The sequence below is a fragment of the Pipistrellus kuhlii genome, unplaced genomic scaffold, assembly GCF_014108245.1.
Source record: "Pipistrellus kuhlii isolate mPipKuh1 unplaced genomic scaffold, mPipKuh1.p scaffold_m20_p_15, whole genome shotgun sequence".
Lineage (NCBI taxonomy): Eukaryota > Metazoa > Chordata > Mammalia > Chiroptera > Vespertilionidae > Pipistrellus > Pipistrellus kuhlii.
The window spans coordinates 7,152,624-7,162,890 of NW_023425460.1; the positions used below are offsets into that span (position 1 = coordinate 7,152,624).

General features: G+C 47.0%; 1 long non-coding RNA gene across 1 annotated transcript in view; it reads right to left on the reverse strand.

Moving 5' to 3' along the window:
• LOC123652362 overlaps nt 1-5,046 on the reverse strand; it is a 70,143-nt gene extending 65,097 nt beyond the window's left edge. The window contains exon 1 of the long non-coding RNA XR_006741658.1: nt 4,419-5,046. This is a non-coding gene — a long non-coding RNA (uncharacterized LOC123652362). The remainder of the gene's footprint in view (nt 1-4,418) is intronic.
• Nucleotides 5,047-10,267: the final 5,221 nt, after the last annotated feature.

The window sequence follows — 10,267 nt, forward strand, 5'->3', positions numbered from 1 at the left end:
CTGCAGCCACAGCCCTCACCCCACTCCCAGCCAAGCACAAGCAGCCAGGCCTGGCTTCCTGCCTCCCGCAGGTTTCCAGAACCTTCCCCAATACCTCCTCCTCCCCCGTGCTGGCCGGGGTCATCCTCACAGAGGAAGTTCAGCCAGGTCAAGCCTGCTCTTTCCCACAGCCCTGGAGTGACCCTCCACAGCTTGTCCACTCACCTCTGGGCCCAGAATCCCCGAGGCCCCCGCCCCGCCCCGCCCAGGGCCCGCAGCGTTAGGCTGCCATTGGTGTTGCAGCCTCGATGGGAGACAGCCTAATGCACATGTGACCCGCACCAATAAATCAGGGAGGGGTTAGGGAGGAGGGGGCATTCATAAATCCATATCAAACAGCCCCCAAATTATGACAGATGACATGGCAGTCATAAAATTGCACAAGCAAAACTCACCAAGTCATTAATTTCATGGCCATAGAAAATAAACAGACACATTTTTTTTTTTTGCGGCCCTAATAAATTTTTAAAAACTCAAAGAATGGTCCATCTGCTTCGAATAATTTTTAATTTCCTATTCTGTCTCATTCCCATTAGCTATTCCACTGAGATATTTGCTAAATTCTTTCATTTACCTCCTCCCATCTGTATTCAATTACCCTATTCCCAAATAGAGCGAGTTTTTGTTTCTCCTCAGCGCAGGACAAAATACCCCCGCCTGTACCTTAAAGCAAATGTTATGTGTGTTTTATTATCTGTTAGGCCGTATGAGTCATTCTAACTCGATTGCCTGTGCGGAAAGGCTTGGAGAGCAATCTGATTTTGATGTTTTCTGGCTTGGGTGGAAAGCACCTGCCCGGCTCTCAGAGCTAATCTATTAGCGGGGTAAACGCTGCAGCAGATGTTCCTGAGTGAGCGAGGGGCCGCGCGGGGCCGGGCCGGCCGGTGTCAGGCCCGCCGTGGACACGCTCGGAGATCAGAGGCCAGCAGCGCCGCTGGGGGCCGAGCTGTCACGAAGTCACATTTTCCGTCTACCCCCAGGCCCGGCTGCCTGGCGACTCCTCACGGCCTCTCTGAGCTCTCAGCAGTCGCTCAGGATGGAAGGACATTTCAAGGTCACCTGGTCCTCCCTCTGTTTTTCACAGAAGGGAGATGGAGGCCCAGAGAAGAGGCATGCTTGCCCACAGCCACACAGCATACTCAGAAAGGACGGCACCCGCCCTGGCTGGTGTGGCTCCGTGGGTTGAGCATCCTCCATGCACAGAAAGGTCACCGGTTTTATTCCCAGTTAGGTTTCTGACTCAGTCCCCAATAAAGGGGACATGCAGGAGGTGGCCAATCATTCATGTGGCTCTCTCTCTCTCTCTCTCTCTCTCTCTCTCTCTCTCTCTCTCTCTCCCTCCCTCCCCTCCCTCCCTCCCTCCTTCTCTCCAAAATAAATAAAAACATGTTTTAGCCAAAACCAGTTTGGCTCAGTGGATAGAGCATCAGCCTGCGGACTGAAGGATCCTGGGTTCGATTCCAGTCAAGGGCATGTACCTTGGTTGCGGGCACATCCCCAGTGGAGAGTGTGCAGGAGGCAGCTGATCAATGTGTCTCTCTCATCGATGTTTCTCTCTATCCGTCTCTCTCTTCCTCTCTGTAAAAACTCAATAAAATATATTTTTAAACATATTTTAAAAAATTAAAAAGGAGAGCACCCTTAGATGCTGCAGATCCTCACATTCAGTAGACCCTGCAATGAGCTGAGACTCATTTTGTGGAGCTCAGATGGAGAAAGGAGGTGCATTTTGTCAGCCTACCTTCCCCCCACCCCAAGTCCCCCAGCCCATGCCTTCTGCCTCTGAAATCAAGATCACTTAGGCGCAGGGGTCCTCAAACTTTTTAAAGTGGGGGCCAGATCACGGTCCCTCAGAGAGCTGGAGGGCCGGACTATATGAACTACTAATTCCTACTGTAACACCTCGGCTGCGCTCACTGCCCAAAAAACCTGGCGGGCCGGATCAGACTCCTCTGCGGGCCGCATGTGGCCCGCGGGCCATAGTTTGAAGACCCCTGATAGGGCTGTTCAATCTAAATTCTTTGCAGGCCATCTTTCCTCATCCTTTAGGAGCTGAGCCAGACCTGTGACGGAGCTGAGAACCGGGAATCAAGCCGAGGGGCATGCCCCAGAGTGGGTTAGTTTCTACACTGTACACACACCGGAAGCTGCAAAGCCCCAGGAACACAGACTCCGAGCTGAGCCACAGATCTGGGAGGAATTAGGGTCCCCAAAACCGCACACAGCGTGACCCACGGAGCTGCACTGTGTGTGTCCACACCCGCTTGTTATTTCCACGCACACTGGTGGCTTCTTACTATGAGCACCTGCAACACTGCCTGGAGCTTTCTGTGGCCTGGAATCACAGCAGACCCTCAGCACAGGCAGGGCTGCCAGGGACTGATATCCCCTGAGCACCCTGAAAGTACTGATGAGTGGGAGTTGGTGTGTAAATACCCCAGCTCCTTCCCCTCTTGGATGGGACAATTCTGAGCCCCATTCTACCCAGCTGTTCTCAACCAGGGACAATCTTGCCCTTCATGAGACACTTGGCAATGTCCAGGCATTTTGGTTGGATGGTTGCTACTGGCATCTGGTGGGTAGAGGCTAGGGTGGTGCTAAACATCCTACAATGCTCAGGACAGACACCCCCCAACCAATAATCATCTAATAGAAAATCTCAGTGGTGCCAAGGTCTATCCCCTCTCCTAGAGATCCCCAATGGGACTGAGCTCTAGATGCCCACAGCTATAACCTGCTCATGTAGGCTCACTCTCCTGGTGTCTCCCCCTAACCTGGACCATTTCCCCACTCTCCTCCCAGGTCCACCCCCAACAGAACTACTTTTACTCAAATCCTTATCTCAAGGTCTGCTTCTTGGGGGACCCAACCGAAGATTGTCTATGACGACAGTCATGGCGACAACCTCGGAAGGATCTCAAAGACTTGGGTTTCTATGTTAGCCACTGACATTCTTACCACCCTCCGTTAGTCCCAGGGATACCCACGCTGAGGTGGCCTCTTGAGGACACACACACAGGAGGCCACACCGGACCTGCTTTTGGTTCTACCCTGAATGGACAGGCTGATTGGAGCTGTTCTAACCCAGAAAAGTGACATAAGATTCAATTCAATCCCTGTCAGAATGCCAGCTGAGTTCTTCGTAGAAATTGACAAGGGACCAGGAATACCCAAAACAATCTCTAAAAATCAATAATAATTAAAAACCGTGCTACAAAGCAACAGTAATCAAAAAAGTGTGGTACTAGCACACACAAAAATAGATATATAGACCAATGCATTAGAATTAAGAGTCCAGAAGTACCCATATATCTATGGCCAACTGATTTGAAATAAGGGTGTCAAGATCATACAATGGAGAAAGAATAGTCTTTTCAACAAGTGACACCAGGACAACTGGTTATCTACATGCCAAAAATAACATTGAACCCTTACCTCACACCATACACACAAAAATTAACTCAAAGTGGATCAAAGACCTAAATATAAGAGCTAAAACTATAAAACTCTCAGAGGAAAACGTAGGGGTAAACCTTCATAATCTTGAATTTGGCAAAGTATTCTTAGATATGACTCCAAAGGCATGATTAATAAAAGAAAAAATAGATAAAATGGACATCATCAAATTGAAAACTTTTGTCCTCTAAGGACACTATCAATAAAGTAAGAAGATGACCTACAGAATGGGAGAAAGTATTTGCAAATCATGTATGTGATAAGGGACTTATATTACTAAGTCTCCATGAATTCAGAACTATTTTCTCCTGAGGAATTTAAATTTTATATATTGACCTATTTTTCTTAAAGTCTGTTTTGTCTGCTATTAATATATTTGTGCCAATTTTCTTTTGGTTACTATTTTTCTTGTATTCTTTCACTGTTTTACTTTTTTTCTGTCTTCATGTTTTAGATGTGCTTCATGTAAGTGGCATTTAGCCATTCTTTTTTTTTAATCCAATTTGTTAACTGGAGAGTTCAGTTTCTTTATATTTATAGAGATTAAACATATATTTGGCTTTATCTCTATGATCTTATTTTGTGTTTAAATTTGTTCTGCTTCCTAAGAGTTTCTTTTTTGTCCTCTTGGTTGCATTGTTTTGAATTGATTGAGGTATTTTACTCATTGCATTTTTTTACTCCATCTATTAGTGTGGAAGATAGGCATTCTATTTCTTATTCTTTTTTTGGTGATTCAGCATTTTGAAATGATTACCTAACTTAACATAGTCTAAAGTTAATCAATATCTCCTGAACAATGCAAAGTACTTTGAAAGCTTTAATTCCACTTAGTTAAAGACCAGCCTTTTAGCTCCATTTCTTATTTAACCCCCATGGGGTAGACATTGTTTTAGACAGTGTGTTTGTTTAAATTTACCTACCATGCCAGGCTGGCGTGGCTCAATGGATGAGCATCAACCTGCACACCGATCGATGGTTATCTCTCATCATTGACGTTTCTATCTCTTACACGTTCTTCCTCTCTGAAATCAATAAAGATATATGTTAGTAAATAAATATATTTACCCTTCTTGGGTCTCAGACTTTCTTTCTGAGGTCATTTTTCTTCTCAAGTTCAATCTTCAGAAATTCCTTCAATGAGGGGTCAGTTGTTTATAAAATTCTCTCAATTTTACCATAAATAAAAATATTTTATTTTTACCCTTACTTATTCTTTTGCATTTTTGTTGAAATATAATTCACATGCCATAAAATTCATCCTTTGAAAGTGTGCAATGCAGTGGTTTTAGCATACTCATAACATTTTACTAACACCACCGCTATCCAATTCCAGAACATCTCATCACGCCAAAAAGAAACTGCATGCCCATTAGCTGTCGCTCCACATTCCCCCTCCCTCACCCCTGCCTCTGGCAGCCATGAATCTACCTTCTGTCTCTATGGACTTCCCTATTCTGGACATCCTATATAATAAATATCCTAATATGCTAACTGTCTGGCCATCCAGTTATCCGTTCAACCAATCAAAGCATAATATGCTAATTATATGCTAAGGCCGCTCAACCACTCACTATGATGTGCACTGACCACCAAGGGCAGACACTCTGACTGGTAGGTTAGCTTGCTGCTGGGGTCCAGCCAATTGGGAGTTGAGCAAGACAGGCCAGACATGCCCTGGAGCCATCCCACAGTCCCTCCCCGGCTGGCCAATCTACCAGGTCCCTCCTTAGCCTTAATTGTGCACTAGTGGGGTCCCAATGCCTGGCCTGCACTCTCTCACAATATGGGACCCCTTGGGGGATGTCAGAGAGCCAGTTTCGACCGATCCCATTCAACGCAGGAGCTGCCCCCTGGTGGTCAGTGCACTCCCACAGGGGGAGCACCACTCAGCCAGAAGCTGGGCTCATGGCTGGCGAGCAGAGGCTGGCGAGCAGAGGCCGGGCTCATGGCTGGCGACCTTGGCAGACCTAAAGATGTCCAATGGATGGACATCCCCCAAGGGCTCCCTGTGAGAGAGTGCAAGCCGGGCTGAAAGATACACCCGCCCCCAGTGCACAAATTTCATGTACCAGGCCTCTAGTTTCATATAAATGAAATCATATAATTTGTGGCCTTTTGCCTGGCTTCTTTTGCTCAGCATAATGTTTTCAATGTTTAACCATGGTGTAGCATATGTCAATATTTCGTCCCTTTTTATGGCAAGTAATACTCTATTGTATGGATATACCACATTTTTATTCATTCATAAGTTAATAGATATTTATCTTTTAATAAATTATTTCAGTCTTATTAGGAACTGGGATATAATCCTTAGTTGGTATGACTTTTCAAAAACCCTTTAAAATCATTATTATTCTGTCTTTTATTGTTCCTATTGTAGTCATCAATTTCTTATAATTATAGAATTGCAAAAAAACAATAATTTTTCTTTCTGTTACTTTTAAAATCTTCTTGTCTTTGGTATTCTTCAGTTTAAATATAATTAATCTATGTATAGACTTTTTATTTATCTTGTTTGGGATTCATTGGAATTCTTTTTTAATATTTTTAATTACAGTTAGCATTCAATATTATATTAGTGGTTAGACATTTATGTAACTTACAAGGTGATCCTCTCCCTCCACCCCACCCCCAGAGAAGTCTAGTACCCACCTGGCACCATACAGTTATTACAGTATTATTTACTATATTCCATATACTGTACTTTACATCTCCATGAAGGAATTCTCGAACTTGAAGATTCATGTTTTTTAATAATCATGGGATATTCTCAGCTACTTGTCTCCCATTATTCCCATAATCACTTTCCAAAAATCTGATTAGGACTTTTCATTCCATTTCTATACCTCTTTTTCATTTTCTTTCTGCGCTGGATTTTGTGTAATTCTTTCAAATATATCTTCCAGTTTATAAATTCCCTCTCCAGCTGTTTCTGCTCTATTTAACTGTTGCACTGAATTTCTCCTTTCATAGGTGATATATTTACATTTCTAGATCCTCTGTTTGATTCTTTTTCAAATCTGCCTGGTCAGTGCCTTGCTTCTTTCTTGCGCCACAGACGCTCACACTGTGGAAGCTGTAGGCTGCCCAATGACGTGGGGGTCCTTAGTTGTGCAGTAGCTTCAGTGATCCATTTACTTCCCTGGACTAGATTTTCCCATTTGTTCCTGGCCTCTGTAGTTCACTTGTGTTCTCATAGGCTCTTCCAGTAACTGCAGAGAACTTAAAAAACATTTTTCTAGCCAAAACCGGTTTGGCTCAGTGGATAGAGCGTCGGCCTGCGGACTAAAAGGTCCCAGGTTCGATTTCCGTCCAAGGCATGTACATTGGTTGTGGGCACATCCCCAGTAGGGGGCATGCAAGAGGCAGCTGATCAATGACTCTCTCTCATTGATGTTTCTAACTCTCTCTCCCTCTCTCTTCCTCTCTGTAAAAAATCAATAAAATATATTTTTAAAAAAATATATTTTTCTAGCATTATTATATAACTAGAGGCCCAGTGCATGAAATTCATGCACTCGGATGGCGGGGGAGGGGGTGTCCCTCAGCTCGGACTGCTCTCTCATAGTCCAGAGAGCCCTTAGGGGATGTCTGACTGATTGCTTAGGCCCATTCCCTACGGGAGCAGGCATAAGCCATCAGTTGGTCATCCTTAGTGCTGCCACAGAGGCAGGAGAGGCTCCCACCACTGCTGCTGTGTTAGTTAGCCATGAACCCAGCTTCTGGCTGAGTGGCACTCCCCCTAATGGGAGCACACTGCATTGAGCATCTTCCCCCTGGTGGTCAGTGTGTGTCATAGCAACCGGTCGTTCTGCTGTTTGGTCGATTTGCATATTAGCCTTATGTTATATAGGATTTTTTTCAGCTGATTAATTTAAAACCTTTAGTCATATAGATTTCAAATCCCTTTTCCAACGTCCATGTTTTCAGAAAATAACTACTAACCACCTATCATATGCCAATAACTGTGCTGGGGACTTGGGTGAGGACAAAACAGAGTCCCTGCCCTCAGGGTTACTCATGGTCTCTGGAGAAGCCAGGAACCCCACAGTTAGTCAATACGCTCTGAAGGGGTAAGCGTTGGTCAGCACGTCCATGCTGAGCTATGTGGAGACCAAAACCACTCTAATAATTAAGTTGATTCTTTCTTTAGGTAAATATCCAACATTCATTTAAAGAGAGAAATACCTTACAAAGCAAAAACTCATGCTCTTTTCCTGCATCAGAACCATTAGGGAAGCTCTTCGTTACTTGAGCACAGGATATAATTGCAACATCTTTTCAGGGAAGGACCTGGCCCCCACCCCAGACCCAACCTTCTTAGGAAACCAATTATTCCAACCACAGACAGAAGCCTCCTGGAGGGATGTCATGGAAAATGTCCTATCTCCTTACATTTCCACTCATGTCTTAGCTGCTCCCCTAGCCATCCCTTGATTCCAGGGTTCTGAGTAGCTATTGCTGCATAACAAGTCACTCTGAAACAGCGGCTAGAATGATAACTATATGTTTCGGGTTAAATTACGTTCCCCAAAATGAGATGGTGAAGTCCTCACCCTCAGTACGGCAGAAGGTGACCTTATTAGAGAACTAGGGCCATTGCAGATGTAATTAATTAAGATGAGGTCATACTGGGGTAGGGTGGGCCCATAATCAAACATGACTGGTGTCCTTATCAGAAGACACATATGTAATACCTTAATCAATAAAGAAATTAAAGAAGGAGGAGGAGGAAGAGGAGGAGGAGGAGGAGGAGGAGGAGGAGGAGGAGGAGGAGGAGGAGGAGGAGAAAAAGGAGAAGGGGAAGGGGAAGGAAGAGGAGAAGGGGAAGGGAAAGGGGAAGGGGGGAGGGGGAGGGGGAGGTGGAGAGGGAGGAGGAGGAGTGGGAGGAGGAGGAGGAGGAAGGGGAAGAAGGAGAAGGGGAAGGGGAAGAAGAGAAAGGGAAAGAGGAAAGGGAAGGGGAAGGGGAAGGAGAAGGAGGAAGAGGAGGAGGAGGAGGAGGAAATGTGAACACAGAGACCCAGGGAGCACACGATGCAAAGATGGAGTCAGGGGTTAGAATGATGCGCCTGCAGCCAAGGCACACCAGGCATTGCTGCGAGAAGCTAGGCGGGCGCACCGGCCAGGCCAGCTTCTCTCTCAGAGCCTCAGAACAAGCCAGCACCTTGATGACACTGCAGCCTCCAGAACTGCGAGAGAGCAGGTTTGCTGTTTTGCCCAGTTTGTGGTCCTTGGTTACCTAGGCCACCCTGGGACACTCACACCTAATCATTTCTTTTGCTCCTGAATCTAGAGAGCCTGGAGTCCGGGCAGCGCTCTCTCTGGGGCTGTCATACAGGCATTCGGTGGCTGGGGCTGTGCTCATCTCAAGGGCTTCCTCACCGCGCCTGCCATCCCGGCTGGGAAGACTCAGGCGCGCCCCGGAGGTGGGCCTTCAGGCCTCCCGCTCCATGTGGTCTCTGCACGTGGCGGCCTCAGGGGAGATGGCCTCCTACCGGCGGCTGACAGCTCCCAGAGGAGGCCCAGGAGAAGCTGGGAGGAACGATTGGCCTTTTCTAATCGGCCTCCGCCATCACAGCCCATTCTTTTCAGACATTCTGTCCCCAGAGGCCCACCCAGGTACAAGGTGGGGAGACACAGACTCCACCTCCTGATGGCAGGAATGCTAGGAATTCATGGGCATGTGCTAAAACCTCCCACTAGCTGGGTCAGGGAACACCTGGCCTGAGGGATGGTGGAGGCTCCATATAGACAACTTGTCTGCCTGTCTGAACCCCGAGGCCCGAGGAGTTAGCCCCGTGAACAGGGCATATGCCAGGGACTGGAGCCAATCCCTTCCTGCCCCTCCCAGCTGAGGCTGGACACCCTCTCTTCAGGCCTCACCCCCCAGGGCTGGGGCCCAGGGCTCACTCCCTCAGCTGAGACTCTGGACCGGGCCCTGGAGACCCAGACTCCACCCAAGGTCACCCCTAGGGGCTCCTTCCTGCCCATCGCCCTGAAAGGGTGGAGAAGCTCCAGTGCTTTGTGTTCCAGACAGAGACTTGTCTTTGCCCCCTTAGTCTGAGGCCTTTCCTGACCCTGCCTTCCTCACTCACCTCAGAGAAGGTCCCACACGTCAGATAACCCCCTGAGGTGGGGGGCTCAGTCCGGGGTCTGCAGCAGTTACTGCCCCAGCGAACCCACTCTGCCTTCTCTGAGTCTTTACAAACCGCATGGGAAACAGAGGGGAAGGAGGGGGGCAGTAGGAGAGGGAAAAGGGGGATACATGGTGATGGGAGGAGACTTGACTTGGGGTGGTGAACACGCTATATACAATGTGCAGATGATGTGTTATAGAACTGTACCCCTAAACCTATATAATTTTATTAACCAGTCACCCCAATAAATTAAATGAAGGGAGATAAAGATAGATGATAGACAGACAGAATCTTCTCCTCACCCCCACCCCACCCTGTTATAAGGAGATGGGCATTTCTAGTTATGCTGAGAGTCTGGAGGCCACTTCTCTGTCCAGGGAAATAGCCAGTGGTCTGATCACTGGGAGTATCTAACCCACATGTGTCAAACACAAGGCCCGCGGGCCAAATCTGTCCCGCCAGGCCTTGCAATGTGGCCCGCACCGCGCTGTCATCACTGCACTCCGCTGCGTTTCCATCACAATGACAGTTTATGACTGTTCAGTAAACCATCCGGCCAGTGATTTAGGCTGGATTTTAGATTTTGGCCCCTTCTCTGATTGAGTTCGACACCCCTAATCTAACCCGACACT